The sequence below is a fragment of the Culex pipiens genome, chromosome 2, assembly GCF_016801865.2.
Source record: "Culex pipiens pallens isolate TS chromosome 2, TS_CPP_V2, whole genome shotgun sequence".
NCBI lineage: Eukaryota > Metazoa > Arthropoda > Insecta > Diptera > Culicidae > Culex > Culex pipiens.
The window spans coordinates 112,376,295-112,391,132 of NC_068938.1; the positions used below are offsets into that span (position 1 = coordinate 112,376,295).

The 14,838-nt window shown below is 36.7% G+C and overlaps 1 protein-coding gene across 5 annotated transcripts in view; it reads right to left on the bottom strand.

Moving 5' to 3' along the window:
• Positions 1-14,838, bottom strand: part of LOC120426346 (cytohesin-1-like) — a 72,611-nt gene that overhangs the window by 43,448 nt on the left and 14,325 nt on the right. The gene's annotated exons all lie outside the window — the stretch shown is intronic.

The following is a 14,838-nucleotide window of genomic DNA, read 5'->3' on the forward strand; positions in this document are numbered from 1 at the left end:
TACAGCATGAACATTCCTAAAGAACCACCCAACAGCACCAAACTGCTTGTAGAGCCGCAAAGTGGTAATTGAAATCATGATTGCATTAATTCTGTCGCCCACTCGGTCTGCCGACCAGTGTTTGATTAATCAATTCTGGCTGCCCTGTTGACCTGTCCGAAGGGGGTCAAACAATCGGGCCCACGTGTTTACAATTGTTTTGTTAAACTCCCACCCACATGTGAGGGGAATCAATAGTTGAACCAGCAATATGTTGAATGCGATATTTTTAACCATTCAAAATCATTCACAGCACAGTAAAAGTGTGATTGCAGAAAACAAAGTTGTTTGCTTGTTTCCCCCCATTGATTGGCTCCAACAAAGCCGGTACAAATTGTACAACTTTTGGGCTGAGTGCTCTCACTCGATTTCAACGCCAGCGAACCGTCACCGACAAACACGTATCATCAGCGCGCGCGATCGATTGACAGAAAAAAAGAAAAAAAAAGTGGGGGAAAAACGTTTGAATTGAAAAGCCTCCCCGAAATCCACCCATAATGGACATTTCATGCAAAGCTCGATTTTGAGCGAAATGTCACCGCTTTCAGATTTTTTTTGGTGCTGTTTTATATCAGGTCTGAGTGCTTGGAATTGTTTGGCGAACAGTTTTTGGAGTGAGCTTTTTTCGTTTAAAACCACTTGTGTCGTACAATGTAATCAACTTTAGATGGCGGTGCTTTCCTTCTTGATTGATTTACAGTCGACTCTCTGGCTGTCGATCTTCTCGATATCAATATTGCTCCATCTATCGATGAATTCTTCAGTCCCTTCAATCAGCATACTTCAATTGTCTTCATTCCTCGATATTTTCTCTTGCTTGAAGGATCTCTTCCTCGACGGTCCCTTGGATTTTGTTTGCTTTAAAAATCTCTTCCGGTTATCGATAATTTCACTTTCTCATGGCTTGCATAGACATTTTTCTTTGCGAAACGAAGCTTTGAAGGGCGTTTGACATTAGTTTGTTTTTGTTTGCTGAACGTTGCCATGATTCTCTCCCATAGCTGGGTACCAAGAAAAACCTATTTTCAATCGAGTCTTCATTTTGCATCGTTCTGTAAACTGATGATTCTCTTCCTCAACGGTCCCTTGGATATTGACAACCAGAGAGTCGACTGTAGTTTTTTTTTCGAATCTATCGTCACAGGAGTGCTATCCAGGGTCGCTAAAAAATCGTTTCGCGCGATCAATGAGTGAAGATATAAACACACAATAAGCGCCACTGCTCTCAACAAAAACAACGCGTTGCTAGTCCCGCTGTGTAACCAAGAAGGAACTCACACCAAAGCGATCGTTCACAATCATCCACTGGGTGGATCTCACCCAATTCGCGTCGTCAAGGGGTTTGTTTATTTGGGACCGCAACGAATCTTGAATCGCGAGCGGAGAGCGATTTCCAAAAATCGCGACTTGTAACAATCTATGATTGTTACAAGAGACGATTTTGATGTTTAAGGGCAGGACCACGATTATACGGTTTTATTGAGAATAATTGTATTTAATATTTAATGTTTTCTAGAACGATTAGTTTTAATATGAACGATTATAATAAATGAATTCAATCGATTACTTATTTCTGGAGTGTGTTAAACTCATTAAAACTGCATGGGCACGTTGAATGCGTTTCCGTTTGTTTCAGCTCAAAGAACGTGTTCGTGTTTGTGTGTTAATGCAGTTAAATTTGAAGTAAAGGTTGAACAAAGTTGCACAAGCTGATAACTGCATAAAAATGCGTGATGTGGTGAAGCGCTTTCGACAAGAATTACCTCCCAACAAAAGAGCAACGGGTTTTTTCTTACCGTAAAACGGGGTGACTTTGATAGCCGGGGTGACTTTGATAGGTTTGCGATTTTTCCGCAAAGGAAGAATACAATTAAAATACGTACAGAATTGTTTAGAATCATTCTGACCGTGGTAGAAAAGTGTTCAAAGAACCTCAAAAAGAACTTTTCATGAAATTTTGAAAAGTTTAAAAAGTTAGTAAACTAAAGTTAAGAAAATGGTGATGAAACTCATTATTTTAAACTTCTCAAAGTGTCATGATTTTCTCAATGAACATGATATTGAATCGGAAAACGGAATGCATTTTCGGATTTTTCGGACAATTTTCCACTAGGAGAAGGTAAAATAAGTTTGTAAATAATAAATAATATGTGTTTTTGAAACACAATTAAAAAAAAACTTCAAATTTATAGGCAATTTCAGTTGAACAAATTTCATGTAAAATGTGAAAACTTGCGATTAGTGCTTCGAATTCAGTATAAAATGCAATATAAATCGATAATTTTATAAACAATACTAGTTTTTGCAAATTTCAGGCAAAATTCCGACTTTTTAACAATTTTACCTAAAATTTATGTTTATTTTGTTTAAAAGCTTATAAACTTTGTTAACTAAACATAAACATTGATTTTTTTTTCTTTAAAACAATATCAGCAACTTCAGTAATGGTACATTCAACGTACAAATAAAGTTTAAACATCCTAAATATGATTTTAACAAGAAAAACTCTGACTATCAAAGTCACCCCGGAATTAAAACTAAGAATTTTTAACGTAACTATTTTTCTAATCACTGTTGAAAAAACTTTTATTCCAAAATAATGCATGGACTTTGTGTGGCCTACCCCAGTACATGTTTTAAAAATAATAATGTTGAGTAAAACCTTACCTGTTGGAAAATATTCCAAAAACAAATTGAAATCCATAATGCTATAACATTTCAGTTTATTTAACCCTAACCCTGTACTTCTAGTTTTCAAACGATTGGCATTAATGCCAAGTTTCGACATATTTTAGGGAAATATGAGTATTCCTTCTCAATTATTTCTCTTCGTAAAAAGTAGTTTGATTTATTGTTTGAAAAACTTTTTTCATTTAGAAATTGCGGGACAAATGTAAGGAATCAGGAAGCAAATGATTCGTTTCATTCTTATAAGATACTGTATACTGTAGGGACCATCCACAAACCACGTGGACACCCTATCGTAGACAATTTCCATACAAATAAAATCTTTTTTGTATGGAGCGTGGGCAATCGCCAACCCCTCCTAAAGTGTCAATGTGGTTTGTGGATTTGTGGATGGTCCCGTATACAGTATACTGTATTATTACCTCATTCTTGACCAATATACCACAATAGACCATTCACCTGAAAGTCAATCCCCTTAACCCTCTACTGCAATTTTTTTTTTGAAAAAGGTTATTTTGAGCAACTTTTGTTCAACGAAACACATTACTTCACTTGTTTTATGTTTTTCTTGTTTCCTTTTTTTTAGTTTTTTTAGCATTTATCTTGTTTAGTTAATGTTTGTTTTTGATAGTATTTGGCCTATTCAAAAAAAAACTCTTAAATAATTTGTAAATAAAACCTAAAATACAACTTGAATGTGAGGAAGGCACCAACCACCATAAGGTGGATTAAGTAACGTTTTTAAATACAATTTTTGAAAAAAAAATAGTTACAATAATCTGGAAACAATCATAAATATTATTTTTAAAGTTTAGCGTATTTAGATAATTTGGGTTTATTCTGAAAATCAGTTTTTTTTTTTAATATTTTTATATCTGTTTTAGTACAAAGAGTGATTTTAACTTTGAGTGTAGATTTGCATCAAATGGTCACAACTTTGAACTTCGTCTTTTTGATAAATTGATATGTACGATACTGAGAATAGTTTAAATGCCTCTAATTTAACCACAATGCTAGGGTTCAAATATTTGGGAAGGGGATTTTTAAAGATAGTTTTGGAAATCTTTAAAGCAATAAGTTGTTTTTGGTTAAATGCGATAAGTGCATTGCTTCTGGGAACGCGCAGTCCTGTTTTTTGCGATAATTTTCGTCGTAAATGATCGTAAAAATTTATTCCAACTGGCAGTTTTAGTATTAATTCATCAAACTATCGATTTTATGAAGAGTAAAGCGTCATTTATTTACTATTTTTGAAATTTGCTCGCGTTACCTAAATTGTAAAAACAGTAAAAATATACTGATAAGTCCAGCCCATAGCACTACTGCTCGGCTGGCACGCGTTCGATAAAAAAAAACTTTTTAAATAATCAATTATCTATCTTTCCGCAGCCGGCTGCCTAAGATTTAAAATTTTCAACCGATAAACAAAATGCTCATGGTCACATCACTGCCACTCGTGAATCCTGACCTCATACCCATCTACTAACCCCCTCAAAACTCATGTGATACTTTGTCGGAGATGCAGTCGATTGGGCGGTCTCTATCACTCAAGTATCGGACTAACATTCCCATCCACTTCCCCGTGACCCTACCACTGGTCGTGGCCGGCGCCGGTATTAATCAGCATGATAGGGGCCTTTGAGAAGTTGCGAAGCGAGGAAAGATAGCTCCCACTTATCTTCCACGGCTCGTGGATGTAACTTCTGGAGGTCCTGGTCAATAACGGAGTAGCAACTGCGGGTGGGCACCTATGCTTATGCTTATGCTTATGCTTATAAGTTGTTTTTGGTTAAATACATACTGTACCATGCCATGAAATTTGTGAAGAAACTATTAAATAGGGTCAATATGCAGCTTCAAAGGAGAGGGCTGCACGGACACTTTTTTGATACTCTGTATTCCAAATCACACCACAAATTGTCGTAAAAGAGCTGACTTATATCCGAATATACTGGACTAACTATCTCAAAAGTCGCTGGTTCGAATTAAAGCGCAGGAATTCGGCTTCATCTCCCCGAACCATACTTTCACACTTAGGTGACCCGGGTGTGAAAGTCTGTATCAAAATACAAGATGCTAGTCATTGGTACTATAAGTGGTCATGACCACGGGCCACGAGGTTTGTAGGCTTCCGAAAGGCTAACATGTGCTATAAAATACACCCTGTACACTGAATCCGTTCCTTGGTGCTGTTTAAAAAGTTATCTTTTCTCGCCTTTTTCTAGAATATTGCATAAAAATCGTGAGGTTTTTTTTATATGTCCTTTAAACAAGCAAACCAATTTCTTATAGAAGCTTTTAAAAGAAACATTAAAACTCTTGCTAGAATTGCATTGCGTAAGCAAGCAAAAAGAAAACACGTGGCGCGCAAATCACAGTAACCAATGAGGAAATTCGCGCCGACAAGACCACCCCGGCGCTCACTGGGTTCCTCCTTCAGTGATTGCTAGGAAAAGCAATCGGTAGCGCTCTCTGTGCGACAGCAAAAGTTGAGTCGCGGGTTGTTACAAGAGACGACTCGAGAGAGTCATGAGGGTTTTCTCTCTCGAGATAAAAAATAAACTTTCAGTCAGAGGTTGTTACGATCGCAGATTGTTACAACCCATGATTGTCGCTGAATCAGCTCTTGTTCGCGCTCCATGCACCCCTGGTGCTATCTTGTTACCATGACCTTTACGTCGCCTTCTTGCTATCTTGTCGTACGTGCAGTTTGGGCCAAATTGAGTTAAGAACACCATTTTGTGCAGCTCACAATACTTCACCTTTTGACCTTCACAGATCCCCAAAATTCGATTTCAATCCTGAGATATTCAACGAAATCCGAAAAAACAACTGACCAAAGGGATTTCAGGTCAGAACGCGTTTGCCGCACGTACAAGTTAGACTACCGAGCAGTTCTCTAGAAATTCGGTAATTGGATTTTTTTTGTATTTTTTAATCCGTCTGAAACTTTTTTGGTGCCTTCGGTATGCCCAAAGAAGCCATTTTGCATCATTAGTTTGTCCATATAATTTTCCATGCAAATTTGGCAGCTGTCCATACAAAAATGATGAATGAAAATTCAAAAATCTGTATCTTTTGAAGGAATTTTTTGATCGATTTGGTGTCTTCGGCAAAGTTGTAGGTATGGATATGGACTAAACTGGAAAAAAATGATACACGTTAAAAAAAATTTGGTGATTTTTTTATTTAACTTTTTATCACTAAAACTTGATTTGCAAAAAAAACACTATTTTTATTTTTTTTTATTTTTTGGTATGTTTTAGAGGACCAACTTTGCAGAAATTTCCAGGTTGTGCAAAAAATCATTGACCGAGTTATGCATTTTCTAATCAATACTATTTTTTCAAAAAATCGAAATTTTGACGGCAAAATTTTTTCAACTTCATTTTTCGATGTAAAATCAAATTTGCAATCATAAAGTACTTTAGTGAAATTTTGATAAAGTGCACCGTTTTCAAGTTAAATCCATTTTTAGGAGACTTTTTGAAAATAGTCGCAGTTTTTCATTTTTTTTAAATTAGTGCACATGTTTGCCCACCTTTGGAAAAAATATTTTTGGAATGCTGAGAAAATTCTCTATATTTTGCTTCTTCGAACTTTGTTGATACGACCTTTAGTTTATTGCAATGCAAAGGTTTAAAAACAGGAAAATTGATGTTTTCTAAGTCTTACCCAAACAGCCCACCATTTTTCAATGTCGATATCTCAGCAACTAATGGTCCGATTTTCAATGTTAATATTTGAAACATTTGTGAAATTTTCCGATCTTTTCGAATACAATATTTGAAAATTGATGTTTTCTAAGTCTTACCCAAACAGCCCACCATTTTTCAATGTCGATATCTCAGCAACTAATGGTCCGATTTTCAATGTTAAAATATTACATTCAATATTACGCCCTTTTAAAATGTTAGTCCTGGTTTAATTTTTTTGAAAATATTGTATTCGAAAAGATCGGAAAATTTCACAAATGTTTCAAATATTAACATTGAAAATCGGACCATTAGTTGCTGAAAAAATCACCAATTTTTTTTTACCGTGTATCAATTTTTTCCAGTGTAGTCCATATCCATACCTACAACTTTGCCGAAGACACCAAATCGATCAAAACATTCCTTCAAAAGATACAGATTTTTGAATTTTCATACATCATTTTTGTATGGACAGCTGCCAAATTTGTATGGAAAATTATATGGACAAACTAATGATGCAAAATGGCTTCTTTGGGCAAACCGAAGGCACCAAAAAAGTTTCAGCCGGATTAAAAAATACAAATGTTAAAATTGAAGAAAAAAGGCCGATTTCGTAGAGAATTGCTCTACCGTAAACATTTGTAATTACTCGGGACTTCAGCAACCAACTTCAACCAAACTTCGGGACAATGCACATAATGGTCAGCCAAACAAAACGTGTTTGTTATTGTTTATATTGCGTGCTTTCGTTTTTGTTTATTCAAGGTCAAACATTAAAACGCGTTTTTTTTTCTCGGAATGTCGAAATGGCGGGTGCGACAAGATAGTACGACGACGTCGATTTGGTATTTTTTGAGAAATTGTTGTAGTTTGTAGTAAATATTTTCAAAACTATGGATGATGGAGTCAACTTGTCTCACTCCCTTTTCGAAAACCTTGTAATGTTTTTATTAGTTAGTAATATAAATGATTAAAGCTGGAATTTTTTTTTAAAGTTTCAATCCCCCCCCCCCTCTTCAAAATTGGCTAGAAAAATCGGGGGCGCAAAAATTTTTTTAAGCAACTTCAAAATTTTAATGAAAATTCATCTGCAATCAGCTTTAATCAATTTATAATGCATTCCGCTGCGTTTAGAAACATTTTCAACATGTTTGTGTTTATTCAAAAATCTTTTCAATTTCAAAAAAAGTTTTTTTCAGCGTTATAATTTGTGTTTTCATCAAATCTTACATTTTTTGCAAATTAATGATTGCAAAACAGCTGGACAAGCGTAAAATGCATTTTAAACACTTTTTGCATTCAAATGTTGAGATTATGGCCCCTCGTCCCCGGTCAGAGCCAAGGGCTAAAACTTTGAAAGATTAATAATAAACTCAAAAAAATAAAATAATTAATTGTAGAACTTATTCAATAGGTTGTAAACTGTATAGAATAAGTTCAAAAACGTTTGCTTCTTTATTTTTATTCAAATTGGGGAATTGTACTCATTTTCGTCAGACTTTCCACTATTCAAACAACACTTTCATGTACCTATTAACTTTTATTTAATTTATTTATTACTTTGGAAAAGCAAAAACACTTGATGCAAGCTGTAATTAATGATCGCTGATAGGCCGATAATAGAAATGGGCCAAGAAAGGGTAAATTTCTCTTAGGACTTGCGCATGTTAAAATAAAAGAATATTCTCATAAATTCATTGATATTTTGTAAATGTTCGATAGTGAAATAATGATTTAAGCATTTTAACATGGTTTTTGCTTCAACATTTTGAAAATGTGGCTTTGGATTTAGTTTTTATTGCAGAACGTTAACACATAAAAACGCAAAAAAAAACCCAATAAAGTTCAGAGTTTGTTGTCATGTTCATGTTCTATAAAATGATCTCAAGACGTTGATTTTACAGCTAGAGTTTTCATTTAGGTGTCTTGGATTCGGCCTTAGCATGCAAAACGACATAAAGCCTTGAGATCTCAAGGCAAGACATCGATTGATGATACCGTCAGAGGGGGTGACATTGGGTCTGGGGGTGAGATTGGGTCAAAGTGATTTTTTTACGGATTTTACCATTTCTTATATTTTTCTCAATAAATCTGAATTCTGTTAAAAGGGTTGTGTAGGTGACATCTTAAGATGACTTCGCTGAAAAAATCTCGTTCCTAGAACAAATCCTGTTATTTTGGCAGCTGTCTAAAGTTGAAGTAGGTTTTTGGCCAAAAATTACCTCTCGAAAAATCATTTTTCTAATATTTTTGTTGGAACTGCTCGAAAACAACCCAAATGTTTGAAAATCTCCACTTCACACATTGTAGCATGTCAATACGATTCCCTCGAACAAGAAACACTGTTGGATGACTTGTTTTTACCATATCGTTGTATTTGAGCATCATTTTAGTTTCATTTGACCCAATGTCACCCCACTTTAAAGGGTGAGATTGGGTCAATTTTCAAACTATTGGCATTTAAGGTAGTGTTCATCAAAATCCACCATATTTTGAGAAAATGTTAGTAAACTATCTAAGAACAAATCTACGTTGAATGATTTTCGATGTTATTTAAATTGTTTTTGTTACTAAAAAATTACGAGAGGTGTATCGTTTTTTGACCCACAGTCACCCCCACTGACGGTACTAAAAAAACCTTTTTAGAGAAGGAATTTGCTAAAAGGTAGACATTTTGTTGGGACTCAACCAATTAAAACTTCATTTTCAATTCCCCGTATAATGTTTCTTGAATTAAGGCTAATTGGATTCTAATAATGAATTTGCAAATAAGTTTGAAAATTTTAACAAAACTTCTGACATAAGTGTATTTTTCATGCAAAAATGGTCACAGGTGGTCATGACGTCTATTATGACGAATTATTTAAAACTCAAAATTAGTATTTTTCAGTTTCAGTTTGGCGTCCGTGTGTTTGGAACCTATAAAACTAAAACAGTGTCGAAAACTATTATTTTTCAAAACAAGTTTAATTTCAGCACTCAAATAAGTACTGAAATAGTAGTTTATGCAACAAGTTGCGAAAACAAGATTATTTCAGCACGAGTGCAAGTCTTGCAACGACTGGTATTAAAAAGTGTTGATTTTCAAATTAGTTAATTTTGGTAGTTAAAAGTAGGCCGTTTCGTTTCTCCAGAAGGATAGGAAAAGTTGACAGCGGAATTGCAAAAAGTATTTTTCAGTACTTTTAATTTTGGTCAATGAAATGTAGCCCGTTTCGTCATTCAAGAATGTGGATTAATAATAAGTGGTTTCACAACAGAATTGCAAAACAGATCAAGCTAGCATTTTTTTTTATTCGGTATTTATATCATTATCTTAAGTAACTGATAACAGCGCACGATTATTGTCTTTGGCAATAAAAATAAAACGAACCTTCTGTACACTCAACAGCTCAGTAACCTGAGTTGATTAGGTGTGGTGTGACACTCGATTGTTTAGTCAATGCGTTGATGGATTAGTCCTTCCTAATTGAACGGCTGCACTGGTCGACCCAAATTCAAGCAGAGTTCACTGTAACTACGCACCATTATCCGTTTATTCCTGTCTGTTTCAAGTTTTCCAACATAAAGCAAAAATATTATTACCAGGTCGTAAAATTCACGACCACCAGAGTTCGGATTATAAAATCATGGTGCTACTGTTTTGTCGTTCGCTTGTTCAGATATATTTATGATCTTGATCTTGAAACTGCTCTTTTTACCTCGACCGCGAAACAAACCGATGCTGATGCTTCTGGTTATCTTTCTTTTTTTCTCTCCCTCGAGCTTGCGTAATCTCAACCAGACGACAGTAGACGATATTAGAATTCGCTAAAAGTAATGAACGACAGCGTGCTGCTATAATTATAGCAAGGTTTATTTATACGGTTCCCCGTTTCTTTATTTTTTGCTGTCTGAACCCGGTTCGGCGTCTGTGGGAAATTCGTCGGAAAAGTTCTTGCTCATCTTTAGGCAATTTAGAGCATTTAATTCAAGTTGATTTTGGCGATGGGATTAAACAGCGGATCTGCTTTTTTTCTGCTACCAATTATTTTTTACGACGGAAGAATCCGCACAAAACGGTTCGCATTTTGGTGGGAAGCGTTTAATTGAGTTGTTCTGAACTCTCTGTGCCAGAGAGATAGGTCACACACATCTATCGTGTAACACAAACTGAAGTGGTGCTCGGAGTTTTATCCGATAAGCTTGTGCCTGTGTGTTGGATTAAATGCTATACAACTGGTCGATAGTGGCACATCGAACGATTATGACCATGAGGCAAAAAAAAAAAACAAAATTACACAGTAACGGCCAGCATCACCATAAAAATTTAGGAAGGCAAACCCATTACGAAAAAAAGCGGAAGGCAAAACAAAGCTGCGTACTTGGTTTCGTATCAATCCAGTGCAAGGTCGTATCAGTAATTATGTATATATCGTTCTATAAATATAAACGACCACCAGTCCAGTGCAATGCGCTATAAATAACAACATCATTCAACCCTCTCGGCCTCGAACGCAGTAGGCCAGAAGCTGGGACTTGAGCCTCATCCTGGTGGGACTAAGCGTTCGTTGGAGGAGAAACCGCCAGAATCGAAAACAGGGACGACCTGCGAAGCCAAAGGAATATAACACTAATGTTGGTTTATGTATGCATTCAGCAGAGAGTTCCATCAGAAAGCCGAGGGAAAGCGAAGTTAAAAGCTTTTGTGCAAGAGTGACTCTTCAGAGGGCTTTGTGCATGGTGTCGTCTCAAACATGATTTTTTGAAAGAGGTTACTTTTTGATTTGCCCTTCCTCAAAGTTATGAAAGACGCCTACTTTGGTTGAAAGCTAAGAAAAACTCCAAAGAACTGAAACATTTTGCAAAACAAACCAATCAAATATTCGTAGGCCGGCTAAGAAATTATGAGAATATTTGACTTTTATGAAAATCCACCAAACTTGACACCATGTAACCACTCGGGAAGGGATTTTTCTCATAAATGCTCCCCCTCCAGCTTTGAAAGGGATTCGCGCAAATGCCAAACAAACCCGAAGGTGCATGAACATCACTTGGCCACCACAAAGCGAAGGTGCTCAAGCTTGAACAAGCTGATAATGCAGTAATGCGAGTATGACTCAACAAGTGTAGAGCCAGAGTGAGTGCCTGCCTGCCTGGCGTTCCAGCTAATGATCAGTGTGTCATGTACCTGCGCGACAAGTACGTACACTTATTTGCCTACGGAAGCACCAGTTGGCATTACGATTACGGGCGGGGTTTGCCCTGCTCAAGCGAGTTAGTTTAGAAAAAAAAGTCGTCAAGTCGTGTCGCGACGGCTTTCTTCAACACAACCACTGTTCAAATCCAATTTCATGTCCCATTTTCTCTGCCACCAGTCTTCTAGAACATGTGACACCTCGAGACACATAAGTCAAGATCAAGAGCAACGGTCGTCCATCGAATCCGGCCAGTCCGCAGTATGTTCAGTTCAGTACATAGATGACCGCGGTCATTGCCTGCAGTGCTGAACCCGTATGCACGGCACGAGATATAATTGATTGCCGCGGGAACCGCATTCTTCAAATCGATGTCACCCTCCTCTACCTTGGTTGGCGCCTTCGCAATGCAACACAAAATTCATTCATTACCGTCAGTGGGGGTGACTATGGGTCAAAAAACGAAACAACTCTCGAAATTTCTTAATAACAAAAACAATTTAAATAACATCGAAAATCTTTTAACGTAGATTTGTTCTTAGATAGTTTACTAACATTTTCCCAAAATATGGTCGATTTTGATGAACACTACCTTAAATGCCAATTGTTTGAAAATTGACCCAATCTCACCCCTTAGAGGGGGTGACATTGGGTCAAATGAAACTAAAATGATGCTGAAATACAAAGATATGGTAAAAACAAGTCATCCAACAGCGTTTCTTGTTCGAGGGAATCGTATTGACACGCTACAATGTTTGAAGTGGAGATTTTCAAACACTTGGGTAGTTTTCGAGCAATTCTAACAAAAATATTAGAAAAATGATTTTTCGAGAGGTCATTTTTGGCCAAAAACGTACCCCAACTTTAGACATCTGCCAAAATAACAGGATATGTTCTAGGAACGAATTTTTTTCAGCGAAGTCATCTTAAGATATCCCCTACACAACCCTTTTAACAGAATTCAGTTTCATTGAAAAGAATCTGAGAAATGGTAAAATCCGTAAAAAATCACTTTGACCCAATCTCACCCCCCAGACCCAATGTCACCCCCACTGACGGTACTTCGACTCAATTGAGTGTGTCATTCTCGGGTTGGCTTTTTGCGAATCATTCAAATCAGCCCACACTTTCGGCGTATTTGTTAGTTTGTTTTATTTTCAGTGTCATGCACTTTGATCACTGCGGTTTGAATTTGACACTTTTGCTGTGGTTAATTTGGTGAGTTTTGCCTCGAACTCAGGCAACTGAACAAACACGAAAAACGGTTGCGACAAAGAGCTTGAAAGTAGAATGAGGCTGCTTACGAAATGTCGCTCAGTTTGATTTATGCAGGAAACTTTCAGATTTTATTATTTCAAGCTGTGCGAGTGTGCTACTACTGCTGGGAAGAGTTCAGACGAGAATGTTTGCGAGCTGCTTACTGATTGCATGTTATCTTAAGAGAGATATGAGATTATTCAATGAAATGGAAGGGGATTTAGTTGTCCCACAGTGCAATCCCATAAATATGATTATATATGGTATGGATAAAAAGACAAAAATTTAGAGTAAATCGTGAAATCTACTGAGAATTTTGTAAGTTACGTTAACCAGTAGAAGAACCTTGTGATTTTTGATGAAACAAAAAAAACATATTACATTACGATACATGTGCTGCAAAGTTGAACTTTTCAGTACTCTTATGTATGCTGAGAAGTGCTTTTCAGCATTGATATTTTTGGCGATTAAAAGTATGTCGTTTCGTCATTTGAGAATGTCAATAATAGTAGGTAGGGGAAATTCTCGTATGTTTGGCAGATTAAGCTCTCGCTCCTGACTCCATCCAATTTGCAAATTTTCACTATTTAAACAAGTAATTTTGCAAAACTTTCGATAGAAACTTGCTTGCTCACTTCTTATTGAGCTTTTTATCGCTCGATTTCAGTTGAAAACCCTTTTAATTAGCTTTAATTGAATGTCAAAGTTCTGACCTGCCAGCACGCTGGAATTAGATGCTGTTCCCCTAGTTTCACAATGACATTACAAAAATACTTTTATCAGTTGTTCTTTACTTTTTTCAATCATTAATATCAACTTGCACAACTGTCGAAATTAATCTCTCAACTTTATTGCATTTTGTTATTGACTGAATCACTCGCACGAAATAACTAAGTATTGTAAAACGCGAACGTAAATTCCATGATTCACTGGATGACACTTCACTTATCGTGCTTCGTTTCCTTCATAATTTTTTGTGCGACGTTTTAACCACTATCAACTAAGTGGCGCCGCACGCCTTCAATAACTCCATCTACTGGCGTCGAAAAGTGTCGAAAATAAAAACAACACTTTTTGTTGGTGTCGTTAATTGAACATTCCAGCGCGGAGACTGGCTGCTCCTCCTCCTCGAACGGTGAATCCAAAACAAGTCAATTTGTATGGAAACCAGGTAACCACACTTTCTTAGAGAGGAGACTGTTTACATGCTACTGATGTAATAAGTCCCACAACCCAGCAGGCTTCGACTCAGGCGAAAGGAAGGAAGCCCGTCAACAATTTCGTTACGATCGTTAAACCGGCCTGCTTCGACGACTTATCCCACACCGAGCATAATCCACATAGAAGAGTGTGTTCTGTGGGACCGAACCTCTACCGGGGGAGTGCAACGAAAGTCTCTATGGTGACACCGTCCTGTTGTCTTGTGGTAGAACATCGTTATTCAAAAGCAACCTTTTTAGCATTCCTTCGGCGTACCGCAGCGCATCACCGGGCAGAACGGGATGGTGGTGGTGGCAATTGTTTGGGGGAAAGGAATTTGCTCAAGTCAATGTCTATGCTTGACAGCTTCTTCTTCTCCGAAGGCAAAGTAGGCTGTTCTCTCTTGAAAAACAACATGTTTTACGAAATCACCCAGAAAAGTTTAGTTCATCATAATACAAAATATCAAACCCTTCTGTTTATATCATTTACCTGTATATCTTTTTGAATTGACTTTCTCATAATATCGTAGCCGGCCTTTTTTGAAACCAAATTAGTTTGGATTTTTTGTGAAATACTGGATTTATCAAATGAAAATATTTTCATTTTCTTTTTATCACAAGGTTTGTGAAAGCCCAAAGAATTCCTCAAATATGCAGAGCGAGGAACTTTGGATATCCTGGCTGCCTCTAGTGAGTAAAACTCGACAAGTCATGGGAGTTTGTCGCGTCGTATAATCGTGTTTGAATAGGCTCAAACCCCGCGTTGTTTGCCCGCGCCGA